We start from the raw sequence: 22,168 nt of genomic DNA, 5'->3' as shown, positions 1-22,168 counted from the left end.
CTTCTTTCTGATGCAGTGTCTGCCAGTTCCACCATCTCGTCATTATTCATTATTGAAGAGAGCTCTATGGCATCAGCGGTTCCTGCCTCTCCCATAGGCATGTTTCGGTAACTGATGTTCTCTGTGTGTTTGCTTCTTTCTGATGCAGTGTCTGCCAGTTCCACCATCTCGTCATTGTTCATTATTGAAGAGATCCATATGATCTCTATGGGAGTGTTTCCTGCCTCTCCTATAGGCATGTTTTGGTCACTGGTGTTCTTTCTAAAGCAGTGTCCGCCAATTCTGCCATTGTCGCGATGGTTGATGCATCTAGGCTGGAGCTGGGTATGCTTTCTGTAGTGTGAGAATGTAGGGAGCTTTTCTTCTGGTCCCTCTATATGTGGTGAGGGAGAGCCTATCTTTTCTCCCGCGTCCGCCCTTGTTCTTGTAAAATACTTGTATATTGGGGTTTTGGGCACTGTACATCACAGTTTCTGGGCCGACATTTCAATTGTATCCTTGAAGGCCAAACCGCTGGAGTTCCTCTCCTGGGTTTGGTCGTGCTCTTGTGTACTGTGAGACCACATTTTGCGTTGGCCAGGCATATTTCTGTGGGCCCTATGTGCCCCAAATTCATTCTTCTTATTTATTGTGATAATTGGTGCAAATTGACTGCCCTCACTAGGTCACCTGATTCCTTTTGCTTTCTTTTCCTCAGTGTCCTTTGTTTCTCACTCGGTTTCATGGAGCACTTGCAGTTCTAAAATATCCAGTGAGAAAGTTTCCAGCTACCGCAAAAGGTTGCCAGTTTCTGGCGTGCTTTGCACGTTTGGGGTGGGCCTCCTTGGTGCTGCGTTGGCTCCGCACAGCGGCAGTTCAGATGTTTTATGTTGTTTGGATATTTTAAACGGCATGGGCTTTGTAAGTACCATACTCTTTAGTATTGGTAGCACCGTTCTGCCCCATTCACTCAGCTCCTACTGCCTGTTTTTGTAGGTGTTTTGTTTTGATCGCCTGGTCAGAGGGGCAGCTGGGTAGGTGTGTGGTCCCCTCCGGGTGGCGCAAGCTGCACCCGCCTACTGCTGGCCGCTTATGCACAACAGTCGAGAGGGCCTAAGCCTAGTGCCTGCCCTGTACCTAGCCATCTTAGCTGCACAGGCTTTTTGTTTTCTTCCTTTGACCTTTGTCCTTGGAGTGGTTCTCCCAACCTTGAGGCTTTGAGGCCTTAAACCCTTGTGACCTTAATCTGCCCCTCTAGCGCTGCCACACCTGTGTGTGATGATCCCCAGCCAAGTGCAGGGGAGGGGCAAGAGCGAGCTTATGATAATCAATGGCAGTATGGTAATGGATGATGATGATGGTGGTTATGTTGGCTCAGAGGGCAGAAGAAAAGGTTGTCCATGTTGTAGCGCCAAATTCCAAGCCCTTCTATCGCTTTGGGACCTGGCTGCCTTGTTGATGAGTTAGAGGGTGCAGGCTGAATTGCACCTTCTCCTTCACTGCAGTGAGCCCCTGGGCTATACCACGGCTGCACAGCCAAGCCTCACCTGCCGATCTGTCTGGAACTGCAGCCACACCCGCAGCTGCAGCCTCGGTCACTGCCATGGCCCGTAGCCTCAGCCAGGCCGAGCCAAGCCGCAAAAGTCACAGCCCCCCAAACTCCACCAGGCTGGAGGATGTAGCTGGCCGAGATGCCTGAGATTCGGCGGTGGCGGTAGCGTAGGACTGCGGGGGATGGAAAGCTGACCTCGAATCTCTGAGCGCTCCGACCTCTGACGTAGAGCATCTGGCGTCTATTTGACGGAAACCAACACTCTTTCTTCCCGAGCCAAATACAAAGCAAGTGCAAACAAATCAGCAGCAAACAATGAACTACTCACACAAGTCACATGGTTACAATGATCCTGTTTCTGCCTGTACCATACCTGTTGGATTTTAATCAAGCTTTGCCTTTACCTTTACTGTACCTGTCTTGTGGGTAGATAGCTTTCACTTCTGATCCCTGTGTGTAAGTCCTCTATTTGTGACTGAAGCTTCCCCTGCTGGTTCCAGTTCAGTAATTGTTGTGTGTGTATCAAGGTGGGCATCTCAAACAAGGGAGCATGATTTTCTGCTCCACTGGCGGACACGGGAGCTATATGACAGTGTCTAAATAAGGTTCTAGGGGTTATTTATGAGCCCCTTGCAACACTTTTGCTCCGCCATTACGTCACTTTTCGTGATGCAGCCGCGACATAAACAATGCGCCACTTTGTTCCATATTTACAAGGTGATGCATCTAGGCTGATGCGTCACCTTGGAAAGCCCTGCGCCACATTATACCTGCATCAGGTATAATGTATGCAGGGTGGGCGTTCCGACGCAAGAAAGCCTTGTAGAAGTGGCGCAGTGATTTCTAGGAGATTTCACTGTGCCACTTCCAGGACGCCACCGTGTCAAATCCTTACGCCTGCCTCATAGCAGGAATAAGGGTGACACAGTGCTATAATCATAGCCCTTCCCAGCATTGCTGGAGTTGCATCATGCTTCCGACACAACTCAAGCAATGCGTCAGTTTTGCGCCTACAGAATCGTCAGTAATACTGACGTATCTGTCATTTCTTGTGACATGATACATCATACAGGAAATAGGACGCATCCATCATGTTGCAAGGGGTGCGCAGTGAAAACTATCGCATTGCTGTTTTCAAACAGCGAAGCAACAGTTTTCATAAATAGGCCCCCAATGTGTCTTTCCAGGGTTGGAAAGGTATCGTACATCGACACAATTCAATGGAAAGTAGTGAAAGAGGTTTCTTCCAAATACAAGTAAGTGCAGTCCCAGTAGAGTAAAAAAACATTACGCAGAAATGCAATTTTGCGATAACGCTTTGCCAGCGAAAATGTACCTGGTGCAATTCTGCAACAGAAACGCTCCACAGTTGAGCAATAATGGGTAGGTACTTCTTAGCATACCCATCTAGAGTATCTCCTGGAATTCCTTTTGAATTCTTAAAAGGTTGAAAGATGTACCCAATCTCATTCTAAATACAACCGACAGTCTGGTCGTTTTCTCAGCAGCTTGGAGAGTCAAGTCATTGACTTTCAAGTAACTTTTAGTAAATCGCCCCCGTAAATACGATCATTTGGAACCTGACGCACCCCACGCAAGCCTACGGGGAGACCCGGGATTATGGGCGTGTTGCCTGTCCCCAAACCCACACAGGTAGGAGGTAAATGTCCCCAAACTGCAGTTCACACCTACCTGTAGCTCCGGCATCCGTCTCCGTCTCCTCCATAGGCGCGGCTGGAGCGGACCGTTCCCAAGGTAACCGGACGCAGCCATCGACACAGAAAACGGACGATGGTCTCGGCACCTTCAACACAGCGCCGCCATCTTGAAATGAACCGTATTCATGTGCACCAAACACCGCTCAATACGACCGAATATTTGTTTTCCTTAAAGACCTTAAAAATATCGTCTGTACGTTTTATTTGATTTAACTCGTTTAGTAAATGAAGCTGACATATTAAAAAGGGCAAACTAAGTTAGTTACAACTTATTTTATTATACTACGCAACTGGAAATAAATGATCAATTCTTACGCAAGGTATAAAACAAAAATATCTCTTTCGTTGTGTAGCAAAGTAGGTGCCCTGTGAGAATCTCTTTCCTAAAAGACGCCCAAGGTACAGAGCAGGCCAGGCTCCAGGATCCTTTATGGGTTCCGGAGTAGCGTGCTACTCACCGAAAGAGCGCTGCAACACTCCAATCAGGGATGCAAGCGCTTTATTAAATGCAAACCACTCTTCTATCCCTCCATTATCCTTCTCAATCCAAATAACTAACTTTTAGTGAACCACACATGCACACAGCAGTAGTTTTCCTTCTATCTTTTTCCAAGTAACTTGGATGTCCACAGCGGCAGCAGATAACTCCTCACGCTTGCTGTAAACATTCTATGCCACTGCTTTTATACTCATTCAACTTGTTCCATCTTACATCTCTGCGCTTGTGAGCACCCCGGCCTGCGGATCCTGGACCCGAATGTCCATTTATTTTCATTTTTTATCTACTACGTGCTGGAGTCTGAGGAGCCCTGCTATGCATCGATTGCTTATTGTCGCTTTGATACCCCTTGTTGAGCTGGTCTCAACAGATTCTTGATTGTTCTTCTTATTTGTTTGGATGACCCACATTAAGGTGGTACTCCTCTTGTGTCCCACATATGTACCTGGTCGCCCTGATGAAGGTGTGACCCACATTCGGTTAGACACCGAAATGCGTGTTGGCGCGAACAACCTCGTGCTTCCGGATCTAGCTACAACCTCCGACCAAGAGAACACACAAGAGTCTTTTTGTCAATTCTAACCTTTGTATAGGACCCCCTAGTATTGTGGAATTCTGTTGATCTGTTTGTTGTTAAAAAAAATTCTGAGTGGTTTGGATGTATGAGTATGCATGTATTTTCGGATGAGTGCTTGCTATGAACGCTTGAATGTGGAACCATATTTATATTTCTATGTTTTGTTTGCATCATCATATTTATGTTCTATGTCTCTGTTTTGCAAATTTTGATAAACTATATAAATGCTAATAATAATAATAAAAAAATGATATACTGTATAAAAGAAATCCTTTCCATTTCTATCTTGAGAAATGTCTGAATGTTAGCTTAGTGTTGTTGTGACTATTTAGTGAACCTTACAGGCACTGTTTAAAGTATCTGTAGACAGGTTGGTTCTTTTTGATTGTCATTGTTTTTTGCTCTATATAACACACACAATGGATAAAGGGGGTCCAAGGGAACAAATTTAAAGACCTGCGTACCGCTCCTTGAAAAAAACTAGATGTTCCCGTTGCTAGGTTACAGCCAAACAATCTCTGCTGTTCTCGGGCGGGCTTCACTAACAAAACTAAACGATATTCATCCTAGTACGCATGCGTTCTCTGCCGTACACTGCTTCACCAAACAACTAGCGTACTGCTGGAGACAGGCATTACAACAAGACCAATATGGGGTCCTTATGTCTCTTCGCGTATGCAGGCAGTTTGGATAGACACCTATGGGGTCCTCATTTCATCATTCAGTCTCAGCGGTATCTGGGTATTTATCCTCACTTTCTCCACCCAGTGGGTACCTCCGGTTGCAATTTCTGTACATCGACGGAGTACCGATGGAGAGGTGAGTGCTTTTATGTGTATTCAATTGAGTTTCTGCTTGATGGTTTGGTCTAAGCAACTGTGAATTGTCTCGTTGTTTTGTTATGGCGTAAACTTTCGGTGGAAAGATTTTTTGGCTTGAACTTGGGCTCGTTATTTTCGGCCACCTGCCGTTCCTCGTCCTTGACCATTTTTTTAATTTTTTTTTTAAATCTTAATAAGTGGTTTATGTATACACACTTCCTAGATGCAAAGGGAGTGACATCTCTATAACACCATATGTCGTTTTGAGTTTGTTTTAGTCTGTTGGACATTACTGATATTTTGCACATATCCTAGCACCATTGAGCAAGTAAAATATATTGATTAGTTTATACTTGCTTATTTTTTACAGAGCGGGGCTCCCTTCCCTGAGTTGTAACCAGGTTGAGGTGGGCCTACTTGTCCCACAGATTGGGTGAGTCTTTTTTACTAGAGCTTCTCTACAGTGTGGACATAAGTGCCATGTTTGAGCCACATATATCAGTGTTTCAGACTTGACTGTTAATTAATGAGTCTTGGAGACTTACTTTGTTCTATATGTGTCTTCTTGATTTCAGACAAGTTCCAGCGAGATTGCATCCGCTAAAGCAATTACTGGTTTGGTTTTCTTTTCAAACTTTATTTGCACGTGTGTTACACTTCCTAGCAGCAGCTTTGTTTTTTGGTCCTGATGAAAGCCACACATACTTTCGAGATGGTCATTGGCTGAAACATGTTGACCCTTGTCACCGAGCAGTTTTCAATAGCAACTGCTTTGCACTGTTTTTTATCTCTGGCAGGGCTAATGAGTTAATAAAAATCATTTTATCAATAGCGTTAGCCAGTTTTAACTCACATTCCTCACATTTTTGTATTTCTTTGCGCTGCGCCCTCATCTCACATTAGTGCTCATCTTTGGGATCTGAGTATCCTAAAACCTTCAAACAAAAACATCCCTGAGCTCCCACTTCTCAGTGCGGTGGTTGTAGCCCTCAGTGGGACTAGGTTTTCCCACTGAGAGGAGAAAGCCCAAATGATGAAGCATGTCACCTTCGGGTGAGTGAGGGCATTCATCCTAAAAGGGATCCTTTTCCTTTTTGATTAGTTCACTGTCATTTTAGACACAGCTTGACTATAGTATCTCTCCTTTCATGCTCTAGTTCTTAAGTTGCTCAGACACGAGAGTTTATGTTTGTGTGTTGCACATTGTTTTTTGCTCCCCTGTCCAACCTGTCTATTATTCGCCTTTAGGGGCCCCCTTGTTAGTGGTGAAGCATGTATTGTGCCACCCCTGAGAGGCCATCCAAATTGAAATGACAAGCCTGCTACAGCATACTGTGTAAGCCGGTGCTTGCACCACTTACTTAAGATATAGGTTCACTATATCTATCTAAATCACTCCACTTAAGTCACCCCTATGGCAGGCCTTAACAATCCTGAAAGCAGGGTGCTGGGTTTTACGTGAGAGGGTGCCCCTGCATGAGCAGAGCCCCTCTGCAGCCTTCCGGGACCATTCTCCGGGGTTGTCTGTGATGCAGCCAGACATATATGTTTAAGTGCATTATAACTTTGCAGTAAATGCTAACTTTAAAACGGCTGCTTAGAAACATGTCTTGTTTGGTGTCAAACACCTTGGAATCATACCTCCTAGCCAGTAACTGGCGGGGGAGGTATGATTCCACCCTTCTGAAGGGACATATGTGGGTCACCGGTATACCCGGTATCAGCTTTCACGACCTGGGAGCACAAAATGGATGCTGCCAGCCACAGACACGATTCTGCTCTCCTACTGCTGAGCCAAGCTTGCGCAGAGGAAGGAATGACAATAGGCATCCTGTCACAGTGAGGTGTAACCGCCTCCCAGACAGGATTTAGTGTATTGGGGCTGGGTGGGTGCACTCTTAGAGTGCCAGGAAGTCTGCACTGGGGGCACATTTGGTGTCCCTGTGCATAGTCCAGCTCAAACCATTCCCAGGAGCCATTTGCTCCTGCTCTGGTGCAAAACGCGACAAAAGACATGGGTGTAGCCACCCCTCTGTCCTGCCCCTCCCCTAGGAGGGTCCACAGAATCTTTCCAATCCCTTCCCATGTGTATAAAGTGGGTAACCTGGCTACTGGACTTTAGATTTCACCTGGACAAGATTCTGCTAAGAAGAAACCAATTACTTCGACTGACTGCACGACGCTGGACGACTGAAGAATCTCCCTTGGAGTAAAGGAGTTACTCCCCTGCAAAAGCAGGCACCTAAATGCATCTGATGGGTTTGCTTCTCCCGAGCTCCTGAGGACTCAGAAGATTTCAGCAACCCAGGAGGTGGGTTCCCGAAGGTCCCTGAGGTCGATTTGCCCTCTCAGCTATTCTGAGACCAGTATACCTCGTGGGGACCGTGCAACCTGAACCCCTGTGCACCGCATACTTTTGCAGTTGCATATGCTTAGTGACGATTCATGAGCCTGTGCTTTGGGCTCTATGTAGTCCCGACCCCGAGCAGTATTTGAACTGAAGATTTCCGGCCTCCACTCCACGAGTGTCCTGTAGGCTGGTACTTTGCAAACTTGCTTGAGGTCTCCTCGTGATCCCTGGTCCGTTGGCCTGTGGGTCCTGGCGAGGGTCAGCTTGCTAATTTTTGGGCTTACCTGGTTGCTCCAGACGTGCCCTGACTCTCCATTGCATCGAGAATCGCCTGGACCTTGCTGGTCCATCCCACAACCTGTTTCCTCTGACAGCGTGGGTTGCAGTTGCCAAGACTTGTTGGTGTTCCAGCCGGACATCGACCCCTCAGCTTTCAACATCCTTTGTGGGACAGCTCACCTCCGGATTCCGGACTTTGGTCATCCTTGACGCCTCCTGGTCCCCATGGTTGCAGAGTCAAACAATCCTTCTTCACTCCTGAAGCACTCAACATCGGTGGGCATTCGACTACAAAGCCCCTGGTCACCTGAAGTGACCCAGACTCTGTCCCCTTTGCTTTCAGGTTCTTCTCACCTCGAATCCAGGCTTGGGTTCCACCGGACATTCTTCGCCCTCCTTGCAGCAGGACTTGTTTGCAGCTCTCCATTGAAAACAACGAAGGTTTCCGACACCACTTGATCCCCTATGCACCCGGCTCCTCTGGGATAGGTAACACAGGTACTTCTGTACTCACTGGTGGGTTGGCCTTAGAACCTCCTAGGTTCCAAAGGGTTTGCTCAAAGTCCTCTCAGAAGTGTCCTTAACTTGTAAATTTCCAACTGCGACTTTCCCATTGAGTTGTACAGAGCATGCGTCTGTTTTTCCTCACGGCACCCGTCCTCCGTGTGTCACTCCTCTGGGTGGTTCCTTGGGGTCCCAGCGATTCTACGTGCTCTAGGCTCTGTGTCTAGTGAAGTTGTTGTTGTTATACCATTTTTTTAGAATATGGTTCGGTCTCCCCCTGGAGCCCACTGTGTATTTTGCTATTTACAAATGTTCTATTGATTTAGTATTGTGTGCTTTGTGCCCTAGTCTCATGTAGAGACTAGTAGAGAGGGTTATATTATTAAATACATATTTTTATATAAACACTGTGTCGTTCTCCTTTCATTTAATCATTTAGGAGGTGATATTCTGGTAAAACAAGCTGCTTTACATTCCTTTAAGATTAAGCCTGAAGGCTGCTCTCCATAGCTACCACTAGGATAGCTTTCAATAAGGTTATCTTTGACATAAGACATCATAAGGGTCGTGTGGCCTAGTACAAGGTGCCCACTTTAATTAGTGGACAGCATATACCAACCCACCTTCTCACTGTCATTTCAATGGAAACTATGTTGTCTGTAATAGCAGTACTCTGCCACACAATGCATGCTCCACTCTAAGTTGCTCCACATCACTCTACTCCACTCTATGCTACTCTACGCCCCTCCATTCTACAGCACTCTTCTCCACTCCATGTCCTTCCCCACACCTCTATGCCATGTTACTCAACTCTAATCTACTTCCCTCTACCTTGCTGTACAACATGGATACAAGATATTGGCAAAAACACTAGCTCTCACATAGGCGAAACCTATTGGCTTTGTCAATGCTTGTCTTCTTTGTGAAGCACTTTCAGTGAGTACTGTTGTGTCCTGTGTTTATATTTATGAGGCCTCTAGTGGCCCTTGGCAGACTCCTTACAAGTACTACATAATCTGGTGGCTGTGACTGGGTGTGGTTAATAAAGTTTGTGACGCAGTGCGTTCAGTTAACGGATGCATGCTGAAGAATAAAAACGTCCAAACCAGAACTTTGGATCTGGCGTTGTCTGTTACATGCTCCTGGGCTGCAGAGGACACTACAACTGGCGACGAGATAGGAGATAAATGCTCCTCCAACAATATGAGACTGCTCTCCCTGAGAGTTTGCCATGGTCCAGCAAACTGCTTGTTTGTGCTAAATGCACCTTAAGCAGTGGTCTACGGTTGGCAAAGGTGGAGTGTAGGGATCACCCTCCTAGTGGCCTATGGCGCGGAACAGAAACCAGGCAGGGTCAGGAAGTTGCTACTCATAGACCCTTTATTGTGTGTCTCACTGATAGGGAGCTACCGTCTACACAAGGGTTGTGGTCAAAAGAAACAAAGTAACAGGATTGTAGTCTCCACGGAAAGTAACAATTCGCCGCCTGGGGCTTGAAGGGAGATAAGCGTCCCCAAAACTTCTTCCTTTCTTTTGCAGGGGTTTTGGTCTTCCTCTCTGTCTGCAGGGGTGCTCTTTCTCTCGGGAGGTTCCAAGGACCGGTGGAGCCAAAAGAAAGAGAAAGAAAAGGTACGTCTAGGTTAGACTCACTGGTCGAATATGGGGGTTTTTGTGCCACCTTCACCGGTCGTTCGTGAGGGAGAAGGGGGAACCGAGGGTAGGAAAGGGAGTGATGGTGAGGGAGTGGGGTTTTGTGCTACCTTCCTTTCCCGTGTTTTTAAACTCTAGCTCCCCAGCAGCCCCACCAAAAAGACCCCCGCAGTGGCACTTGCCTGAGGCCACGACCCGTGAAGCGGGCCGCGGCGGTTGGACCCGGGGCGTCCTCTCCTCTTTCTAGGCCGCCGGGCTTGGAAGCGGTACACTCTCTCTCTGTGCTGGGGCCGCGTCCTCCGTAGCTCTCTCCGTGGTCGCCTGCCGTCTCGGCCCTCTCTCTCCTGGATGCGTCCTCGCTGCTTCCGTCTCTCCTTCCGCGCTCGTTGTCCTCCTCTCTCCTGGTCGCCTGCACTTTCGCCGTCTCCTCTCCTCCACCGGGCTCCTCTTCCACGCTGCTGCTGCCCGTCTTCCTGGTTCCGTTCTCGTCTATTTCAGGTTCCGGACGGCCATCACCACGCCTCCCACGCACCACTAGACCGCGGGCCGTTTCCGGTCTGTGTAACCCATCGTCAGTCGGGCTGCCCCTCTTCCGGTTTGTCGGGCTGCCACACTTCCGCCTGTCCGCGTCCTCCGGCTCCTTACATGGAGTTAGAGCGAGACTCCAGCTTTTAAGAGTCCCTCGAAGAAGGTGAAGGCCCTATACAGGAGTACAGTCACTAAGCGTGCCAAAAATCTACTAGTAAAGCCGAAAGAAGAGATACTGCACCACATTATAACACAGAGTCAGCATTGATACAAAGCAGAAATGCTAAAGACAATGACAAACAGGTACGAAAATGCGCTAAAGGCAGTGACCGCCAGGTGCAAGAAAGAGCTAGAGGCAGAGATGAACAGCTGCAAAGAAATGCTAAAGGCAGCGACAACCACGTACGAGAAAGCGTACAACCGGGTATAGAAAGTACAAACATACTTACCAGCGCAAGGGAGGGAAAAGCCACACGACCTCCAATCAGGTGTGACAACCAAGACCATATGAGTCGCCGATGCATGCAAAGTGGCAAGTCGCATCTAAGACAGTGAAAGGCCTTCGGAATAATGACATTTTTCAATAGCTGCAGAGAAGAGTGCCAAATACAGTGCTGCTACTTTCCTGAAACCACCATCCCCTTTAAATACCCTCAAAAGCAGAATATTGTTGCCAAATGGACTGCCTGGATCGAAACATTTGATGACTTCATAAATGTTATAGAAGAAGCAGATGACAAAAAGATCATCAAATACTTAAAGAACCTGGAAGGTGGTAGAGTAAATGAAGTGATAAAGAAGATATCACAAGCTGATGATGTATCATATTGTCAAATCAAGAAGACATTGGAGGCGACAGTGCAATCCAATGCCGAATGTTGGCTATGAAAGGTACACTTTCAGCTAAGCAAGAAAGCAACCTGGTGAGATGATGGATGAGTTTTTTGAGAGACTTGATATGCTTACCAAGCACTGCAAGTACAATAAATTCAATGATGAAGAAGAGATGCATCTTAGAGTTCTTGATGGTTGGCTCTCCGATTCATTCAGGTGGCGCATGCTGAGAGATACGCTCAGTTTGGAGAAAATGCTCATAGATATAAGAGCAGAGGTAGGTGCTGATTGATAAGCTGGAAGTTGGAACAACCCAAAATGAATCAAAGTGGAACATTAAATGTAAGCTGAAACACAAGTCAGAGGCCAACCAAGTGATATCTCAGAGGAAAAAGAAATTGTGTTTCTGCTGTGGATTCTCCTTTCCACATGAAGATAAATGTCCAGCCATCGGAAAAATATGCAAAGGCTGCAGGAAGGAAAACCATTTCATAACGGTTTGCAAAGCAAAAGAGAAACTAAGTGCAACACGAAGAGTGGAGAAGATGGATGCCAGAATGTTCCAGGAGCACTCTAGCTACTGCCACAATGCCAAACTGTGACTTCCACTAAGGCAAGTGGAAGCAAAACGAAATTGATCATAATCAAACTCATCTTCCAATGGTTCATTGAGGCCATCCGCAAGTGAAAGTGAGGAAAAATGATGTCACTCACAGACTGATGTGCGCAAGTAGGTTTGACCACTTGTAAGGAAAAACACAAATCTGAAAAGATTCTCTCCCACCATCGAGAACAAAGGTGTACACCTGGGCAGCTTCTACACCTTTTCAGAGCAAAAGATCCTTTGCGGTGACCAAGCGGCACTAGAAAACAGAAGTGCAAGCTGCAATTCATGAGCTCCCCGGTACAAGTGCATGCTTATTACGTTTCGATACTTCTGCTGCCATAGGACTGACCTCTATTAACTACAACTTGAATGCCCATTCTGAAATAGTGAGCCAATTCCCGACTTTGTTTCATGGACTTGGGAAACCTAAGACAATGTAGTTACAGCTTCACATTCATGAAAATACTTGCCCCGTTGCACAGCGACACTGTCAGATTGCTTTTCACTTACAGTAAGCAGTTGAAAAAAATTTAAAAACACTGTTAAAGCATGACATGATCGAGCACTCTACTGGTCCAACATGTGGGTTTCACCCATTGTGGTAGTGCCAAAAAAAGGACAGTGGAGTTTCAATGCGAATTTAGGTTGATATGCAAAGGATAACAAATCAATCAAAAGACATACAGTTCCATATATTGCTGACATGATCAGTTGCAGCTCCTCGAGGGAGTGCTGCGGGGTGGTGGGGCGGGGTGGGGCATGGTAAACTCCGGCATACGGCCGAACAGAGTTAAGTACATAAATAAATACAAATTTGAGGTGATGGTGGACATGAGGTTATGATGGCTACTTCTAGGGAAACATCAGACTTGCATTCTTTTCCAAAGTCTTGAATCCTACACCTGGGCCCCCTCGCCCACGGGAGTAAAAGAGGACTACCATCTCTCAAACAGCGGGATAACTTACTGTTTACTGCCTCCTGGATCGACGCTGGACTGCCCTGGGTCTTCTCTGCTGTTCTTTTCACCAGCAACTCGCCGGACCCGCTGCGCGGGTCCCGCAGCGCGCCAACTCAGCGCGGGAGTTGTTAGAAGGGGCTGCCTGTCACCTGGGGTGAACGTACTTGGACCAGGGCTGCGAGCAGCGGGGACTCCATTGTCCAGGAGTCCCTGCAAGCCCAATTACCTACACCTGGGCTGCTCTCCCTGGCCGCCACGCCCCCTCGCCCACGGGAGTAAAAGAGGACTACCATCTCTCAAACAGCGGGATAACCTACTGTTTACTGCCTCCTGGATCGACGCTGGACTGCCCTGGGTCTTCTCTGCTGTTCTTTTCACCAGCAACTCGCCGGACCCGCTGCGCGGGTCCCGCAGTGCGCCAACTCAGCGCGGGAGTTGTTAGAAGGGGCTGCCTGTCACCTGGGGTGAACGTACTTGGACCAGGGCTGCGAGCAGCGGGGACTCCATTGTCCAGGAGTCCCTGCGAGCCCAATTACCTACACCTGGGCTGCTCTCCCTGGCCGCCACGCCCCCTCGCCCAAGCATCTCCCTATTTTAAGAATACAGTTCACCGCTGCGCGGGAGCGCGCGGGAACGCCCGGGGCTAAGCCCGGGCAAAGGGCGGTCCATTTGAGGCCATTCGAGGTCGGTTGAGACCGGACCGGGCCATCTCCCTAACATTTATTGCTTTGGTATGTTAGCCTAAAATTGTACATACCGTTCGCATAGATTTAGCTGTATTGACGATTTGTTTATACAAGACGTAACCTCCCTGTTTTAGCTTAGTTCTTGGGAATTATGGTTGTAACTAGAGGAAACAAAACCAAAGTGTTGGGGGGTGGGGGTAAGATTTTAGGCCCTATGGACGACTTTATTATCAAGGCAAATACATTTATAGATCAAAGTATTAGCCTGATAGAAGGTAGGGTGTCTTTGGATTTAGCGTTGGCTAAAAGATCCTCCATAGGTAACTTAAGGGACGCAAGAACCCCGGAAACATCTACTCATTCCGGCCGCAGGACGCTCTGTGAAGGTAGGCGTAGCCTACCAAACAATGTGGACTTATCGGCTTCTCAGCTTTCAGATTTTCAGATAAGTTCAGACCTAGAAAGGTCACCAGAGTTGATACCCCAAATGACACCGAATGAAACAAGGCAAACAAGAGGGAGGAGGGAGGGTGCCATAAGGAAACGAACGAACGATTCGAAAAATCCACTTCCCCACGAGAGTAGTGACATGCTTAGTAGGAAACAGAAAGCACCCCATAGAGCAGAACAGATAGTAGATTCCGTGATCATGAACCAGTCAAACCAGTCCATGCATGATATTGTAGACCCCAGTAGTGCGGAACTCTCCACTCACTCACCATTTAGCAAGGTTTTAATGGATAACAATAATTCACAACTGTTACATAATATCGCAGATCTTTTGAAATCTTTCATCGCTCCAGTGGAAGTAAGCCTGACACAGATAGAGCACCAGCTATCAAATCTTGTTAGTCTTACAAAATCCAAGCAAGTGCAGGGGGACCAAAAAAGGGGGGGGAACTAAGCAGCCCCCTCTTAAGCCATCATTCATACAAAAAAGGTATCTGTTCCTATACCTTCAGAAATAACATCTAAACTACCACCTCCTGAAATATTAAATATCAATAGAGGAGTGGAACCTCCCATGAATGCTACGGTAATCTTATCTCAGGGAAATGGCACGACAGTAAAAACACCGGCCCCTAAAACATCGGCACCCAAAAAAATGGCACCTAAAAAATCGGCGCATAAAACTCCGTCTTCTAAAAGACCTGTCTCAAAAACTTTGGCGCCCAAATCTAATAGAGGTGATATTAGGGGACCATCTGAAGTTAGACTTGCTGTCGATATGCCACCGGAAGCAAGCCCCTTTGTAGTTGTTATGACAGGCGTGCCGGAGTTAGGGGATTATAACACAGAACCTACGTGGTCATTGAAAAACAAGGCCCTACACTGGCTAAATATCAACCGCCCTATTCCAGCAACCTGGACATGTAGGATTCTGATGGTACGCAGGACCCCCTGGGTGGGAAGTACTAGGAAAACAATACCGGGAGACTGCATTCTGATCACATTTGAAGATCCCCGTGTGGTAGATTACATTTGCTCCTGGGAGTTCCCGAATGTAAATGGAGACATAAGAACTAAGCGACTCTCCTTCTTTTATCCTTCAAGGTTCCGCAAGGGCACTTTCAATGATCATGATAGCCCCTGGGAAGTAGCAGCTCCACGTCAGGGCGAATATGGCAATCCAAGGCAAATAGTGGGCCCTCGATATCATGAGGATGATAGTTCTTGGCATACAGTGGGGCTATGTCACTGGGGAGGTCGGTGGGATAATTGGGGTCCCAACTTTCAGAGGACGGCCTTTAGAGAGCTGCCCAATAGGGACCCCTGGTCCGGTATCTCGATGACGAATAGGTTTAGTGCCCTTGAATTGGTCGATTGACCACTAATGGCGACTGAACCTATCAACTCTAAGACATCCCATTTAATGTCCAAAGCAAAAACAACTCGTCTAGCAAATGAAGCTCCAGCGATCACCACAGAACTTCAGTCCTTACCTATCCTCTTTTGGAATGTTGCTGGTCTCCGTCCCAAAATTGAGGATGGGACCGCAGTGAATTTCCTGGAGTCGGGTAAAATTATCTGCCTCCAGGAGACATGGTCCATGACAGAGCTTCACCTCCAGGGCTATAAAACATACTTTACTTCAGCTTTGGGCAGTGGTGTAGGCAGACCCAAGGGGGGGCTGATTACCTATATTGCAAATACAGTAAACCACCTAAAGGTATCTGTAGTTGTTTCTGATCCAAACTTCCAATTATTTTCCCTTGCTTTCAAAAAGAAAGAGTCCATTCTGTTGCTTAACCTCTATAATAATCTAGAGGAGGACCAATTCCTGACTCTTCTCTCTAATATCAAGGAGAAACGAATCCATAACCTAAAGGCAGGAAAAGGGGTTGTTCACCTTCTATGGGGAGGTGATTTGAATCTGCATCCATGCCCACATGTTGGGAAGAATCGATGTGGAATAGTGGATGAACTTGACGCTCCACTTATGCATTTTATCCATACCAAGGTGGGGATTGCTATGAATAATATCTTATTAGACCTGGAACTCACAATAGCCAATGAGCCAAGTTCAGGCTCAAACCTCCTGCAACCAACATACGTGGGTAGAGGATACAAAACGACAGTTGATTACATCTTTCTGTCATCGGGTTTGGTGTCCCGAGCTAGGTCCTTTGAGGTCCTGACTAATACTTTAAGCGATCATTCAGCCTTGAGGATGGAGCTTCATGTAACTAATTCTCAACCCCTAACCGCCATCATAGCGAATACTTTGGCCCAGAATAACTTCGAGTTAGGAAGGCAAAATGGATAAACATTAAAGTGGGGGAAGATAAATCCAGCAGACATCACCGAAAAACTGGTAATAGAGGCATACTCGAACATAACTAAATGCCTGGATCTATTAGAATCGGATGAAGAAGTCCTAAATACTTTTATCCAGATATTGGAGAAAATTAAGGGACTTCTTACAGTAAAAACAAAAAGAGTGAATTCAACTACTAAAGGGTGGTTTAATCATAGCTGCACCACGGCCCTAACTAAGTTAAAGGTGGCTCTGAGTAAAACAGTCAGAGACTCTGAGCAGATACAACTTCTTAGACTGCAATACGGTAGGGCACGTAAAGAAAGAATAAAAGAACTAAAGCAGAAATTATGGGACGATTTACACACTAGTGCGGTCTCCAAAAATAGTGTGGCTTTTTGGCGAACTGTTAAATCCCCCTACCTAATAGATGATAACAGTCCCAAGATAGAAGTGGCCATAGAAGAAGATATTTGGGTGTCCCACTTTTCTAAAATCTTCAAAAACACAGCAACATCAGTAGGGACAGAAAATTCAAATCCAACAGTTGAATACCCAATATCTCTGCACTTTGACATCTCCGAGGTTTTAGTGGCCCTGGAATTAAGTAAAAATGGGAAAGCCCCAGGCCCAGATGGGGTCCCAGTGGATCTTTTTAAATACAATCTGGATCTCTGGGCCCCTATTCTTACTAGAGTGTGCACTGCAGCCGCAAAAACGGGTCTGCTAAAATCCTGGACCAAATCTATCATGGTCCAAATCTTTAAAAAGGGGGATCGTCAGGACGTCAAATGCTACCGCCCTATCTCACTGCTGGACTCCCTGGGCAAGGTCGTTGGCAGGGTCGTGCTTGAAAGACTCCGGCAGTGGGCTGAGGAGGGAGATATCATCTCCGATCTCCAATTTGGATTTCGGGAGGGGTTTGGAACGGTGGAGCAGGCCCTCAATCTTAGTTTGATAGTGGGTAAATATATGCAAGCAAAGAAGGACTCGGTCTATATGGTCTATGTAGACCTGTCCGCTGCTTTTGACTGCGTCTCACACGCAAAACTTTGGATGATTTTGACACAAATGGGAGTGGACCCCCCACTTTTAGATTTCCTGAGAGAGCTCTATTCCAAAGCATCAGCAAGGGTGCGTTTTGGCACGAAGGGGGAGTTGACAGCGTCTTTCGGAGTAGAGCGTGGAGTCAGGCAGGGATGCGTCCTGGCCCCCTTCCTCTTCTCTTTGTATACGAACGGCTTGGAGGAAGAGATGTTGAGGGGGGCCCAGGATCTCCCACGGGTAAAACAGCGCCTGATTCCCGCTCTGCTCTATGCAGATGACAAGGTCATCTTGGCACGCACGCCGCGTGAATTACAGAAGTCCCTGAATAGGTACGTTGATTTTATGGGTGGACTGGACTTACATGTAAATGTTAAAAAAATATTTGTCATGGTAGTAGGTCCCGGGAAAAACCGAGTAAAGAATATCTACCTTAAAGACCAAAAACTTGAGGTAACTGCTCAGTATTCTTACCTGGGTATTATGATGGACGAAAGGCTAAATTGGAGGTCAGCAGTAGAGGCCATGTGCCATCTTTTTAAAAGAGCCATAATGTCCTTGATGAGCTTTTCCCAGAGACTGGGGAGAAGGGCCCCACTGGAGCTATTAAAAATCTATACCGCCAAGTGTCAGGCGATAGCGCTGTATGGGGCGGGACTCTGGGGACATGTAGACATTAGTGCCCTTCAGGTGGCAGAAAACACCTTTCTCAGATTCCTTTTAACAACACCAACTAGTACATCAATTTACGCTTCCCACTTGGAACTTGGAATCCCCTATCTGGTGGATTTGATAAGAATCCAACCATTATTGCTTTGGAGGCGCATCTGGACCTCTGATAAAAATGCCCTAACCCAGGCAATCGTGGTGGACTCAATGACTCTTGATCAATCTTCAAAAATAAAATGGCTCCGGTATGTTAGAAATTTCTTTAAGGATCTTGGTCTGGAGAAATATTACCTTGAACCTGGAGAGATTGTTGACATACCGAAGAGAGCGTTGAAACAACTGGCTCTGAGTCATTTAGAGTCCCTGAGGTTAACCTCTGAGTCGACAACATCCTCGGTCCTTCATGCTAATATGATTCAGTTCACTAATTCTATCCAGCCTTATCTAACATTACAGATTAGTATGTACGACAGAATGTTACTGACAAGATTCAGACTAGACTTTTTCTATAGACTAGTAGCCTTTCCTGAGAGAAATAGGTGGGATTTAATCCTCCCTACTTGTCCTTGTGATGAGGAATCAGTACAGTCTAATTTGCATACAATTTTGTTTTGTAAATTCCATCACCCACATCGGAAAATTTGGCTACTACCTTTACTAAGGCGATGGGGACTTAGACAGTGTCGCCCTGCAATGCTAAGTCTCCAACTCTTAAAATCTGAAATGGTTTGTTATCATGTACTTAACTTCCTAAAAACCATTCTGAAGCATAGGAAAAATCTGTAAAATTTACACAGGATCCAGCCCTATACGATGCAGTGAAATTATATGATGCCTTGTTTTTAATAGATATGATTTTGTGTTCTTATGAATTTTATTCCTGTAAGATGTTTTTTGTTCCTATATGAATTTGTAACATTGAAATGTTCCTTTTATGGTTTTCCAATGTGTAAAGCCGAATAAAGAAGATTTATTATTATTATTATAAATAAAAAAATAAAACAAATTACATTGCGTGCGCTGCAACCGCAAATGCCGATGCAGCGCGCGCAATGTAATTTGTTTTATTTATTAATTTATGTACTTAACTCCGTTCGGCCACATGCCGGAGTTTACTACCCCCCACCCTGCCCCTCTCCCGCCCTGCCCCACCGCCCCGCAGCACTCCCTCGAGGAGCCGCGACTGGACATGATCATGCAGCTGAATGGTGCCAAAGTTCCCCCCCCCCTTGATCTGCACAAAGGTCACCATCAGATTAAACTGGGGAAAAAATCCTGGTACATTACTACTTTTTCAACACATGTTGGTTTGTTCAAATATAAAACACTCAGTTTTGGTGTTTTGTCACCTGGGTAAATCTTTCAAGATATCATTCAATTAATAATTCAGCAAGTCACCCATGCTTTTAATGACCGTGATGATACATTTGTGTTTGGGGCTACACGGAAGGAACATGACAAACCACTCACACAACTATGCCATCAGCATTCTGATGCCGGTCTCACACTAAATGCAGAGAAGTGGGAATTTCATAAAAACAGACATATTCTCTGGGCATATGTTCTCCAAAAAGGCATTGACTCCTGACTGCAAAAAGGTACAAGCACTGTCATCAACTTGCCCTCCATAAGATGTAACCATCCTGCGATCCTTCTTAGGCATGGCAACCTACTGCCCCAGGTACATTTGTGATTTTGCCACTGTGAGTGCCCCTCTAAAAGAACTAACAAAACAAGATGTTCTATTTGAATGATCATCTAAAGGTGACGGAAGTTTCAACAAAATAAAGCATCCAATTGAAAATGCAGCTGAAATGGCTTACTTGATCTGAAATTGCATACAGAGGTTGTGGTGGATGCAAGCCCGATGTGGTTGGGTGCGATCCTTGCCCAGGACAATGGACAGCCCGATGCTCAGAGACGCATTGTTGCCTAAGCTAGCCGGAGCCTATCTCAGAGTGAATGTGCCTATTCTCAACATGAGAAAGCTTAGTCGCAGCATGAGCATGTGAACACTAACATGTGTTTTTGTAAGGAAAGCATTTCGCCCTGGTCACGGATCATCAGACATTGGTCACCATCTTTGGAAATCTGAAAGCCAAGATGCCCCCTTGCAGGGGTTGCGTCTGCAAGAGTATGATTACATTATTGTGCACTAACCAGGGAAAGATAAAAATCCCGCAGACTACTTTTCACGAGTGCCGCTACGGCGTCATAATACAACGTGCAACTGCAGCTCTTTCTGTTGAACAGATTCTGGCAGATAGTAATACTGACTAAGGCATGCTTAAGCTCAAGGAAGTCAATACAACACAATCACGAAGGAAGCATACTCGACCTCTTACAGATGATGTTGAGTAACAGAAATTAAAAAATGTTAGTGAAGAACTTTCTGTTACAAGTGATGGTGTCATACTCAGAGGAGCAAGAATAGTTGTACCTGAAAGCCTGAGGCAACAAGTTATTGAACTGGCACACAAAGGACATTGTGGCATTGCCACAACTAAAAGAGCCCTCAGAGATCGAGAGTGGTTTTCCCGTCTTGATGAATACGTTGAAAGGGAGCTTAAAGCTTGTCATCTTTGCAACTGCCTGTCTCCCAAAATGACTCTTCACCAGTTAAACATGTCGGATCTACCTAAGCAAGCTGTTCATTTCTTCAGACACCTCAATAATGGACATCATCTCATGGTAGTTGTTGATGTGGGTACACGTTTTCCTCTAGTGGAAAACGTATCATCAACCACACATGACAGAGTCATCGAGAGGCTGGATGACATATTAACAACCTGGGGTATTCTCTCCATGCTCATATCGAACAGCAGTCCACCCTTCAATAGCAGAGAATTCAAAGACTTTCTTAATCATTTGAACATCAAACATCAGAAAAGTACACCTCTCTGGCCACAGGCAAATGGCTTTGAATGATTTATGAGTACTTTGAAAAGTGTGGTTCATCATGCTGCATTGGAAGGCATCAACCTCAAGTTTGCTTTACGCCTAGTCTTTCGTGCCTACCGTTCCTCACCTTATTCAATGACAGGAGAAAGTCCTGCCACCATGATGTTCGGGAGAGCTCTTGAAATGAAGATACCACAATGGACCACCAGCCGATCAAAAGACCCTGACGAGCTTCGTGTCACTGACCTTCTCACAAATACAAAATGAGGGCTTACGCCAAAAAGCGCCGATCCACTAAAATACGTTTCTCGAGAAAGGAGACTGAGTCAAGCAAAAGCGGATATGGAAGACAGATGTTCCATTTGATGCTGAACTGCAAAGAGTTGTGGCGGACAAAGGACATATGGTAACTGTCCAATAGTTAGTAGTAGTTGTAGTAGTTTTTAAATTTGTAATGCGCAACAGCTACCCAAAAAGGGTTTCCCGGCGCAAGGGACCAGAAGTCAGAAACTATGGCATGAGAGAGCGGTAGAAACTTTATCTGTTAAATAGCCAGGTTTTTAAAGACTTACGTGTTGTGTAGTTTGTCTCGTCCCGGAGTGATATGGGTAAAGAGTTCCAGGACATAGGGCCGAGGTAAGAAAAGGATCTGCTGCCCATCCGAGCTAATTTGAATCTTGGGATGACAAACCTTGCTTGGGTGGCAGAGCGGAGATTTCGGGAGGGAAGATAAGGACTGACTAAGGACTGAAGATAGCTAGGAGCACAACAAGATTTGATTTTGTGCATATAACTCAGTGCCTTAAACTTAATCCGATGTTCGATTTTAAGCCAATGCAGCTTGCATCGATAAGATGAAATGGAGGCGGTCTTAGGGACTCCACACAGGAGTCGGACTGCCGCGTTTTGTACCGTCTGTAGTCTTTGGACTACAGATTTGTTGGCGCCAAAGTAAAGTACATTCCCATAGTCAAGCCTGGATGTAATAAGAGCATTGACTACGGTTTCCCTTGTGGTTTACGGAAGCATCCAACAGATTTTTTTTAACCATTTAAGAATGGTGAAGCAGGTCGCTGCGACTTTGACAGATTGGGGGTGCATACTAAGTGAGTCATTGATTGTGATACCCAGGTTACGGACTTGGGGAGAGGGAGAAGGAAGGACACCCATTTCACAAGGCCAGTGTTGGGGGTTCCAAAGATCCTTATTCTTTCCTAGTACCAGTATTTCAGTTTTTTCACCGTTTAGTTTGA

General features: G+C 46.1%; 1 protein-coding gene across 2 annotated transcripts in view; it reads right to left on the bottom strand.

The window, feature by feature from the left end:
• The window catches only part of CCDC180 (coiled-coil domain containing 180), a 592,866-nt gene extending 589,596 nt beyond the window's left edge, over positions 1-3,270 (bottom strand). For both annotated transcript variants that reach the window (XM_085613885.1, XM_085613886.1), the window contains exon 1: positions 3,224-3,270. The gene's annotated coding sequence lies outside the window, so the exon portion shown is untranslated. The remainder of the gene's footprint in view (positions 1-3,223) is intronic.
• Positions 3,271-22,168: the final 18,898 nt, after the last annotated feature.

This window comes from Triturus cristatus, chromosome 1_2 (genome assembly GCF_964204655.1).
Source record: "Triturus cristatus chromosome 1_2, aTriCri1.1, whole genome shotgun sequence".
NCBI classification, from domain to species: domain Eukaryota; kingdom Metazoa; phylum Chordata; class Amphibia; order Caudata; family Salamandridae; genus Triturus; species Triturus cristatus.
The sequence above is the reverse complement of the archived record's forward strand: the minus strand, read 5'-3'. Positions and strand labels throughout refer to the sequence as shown.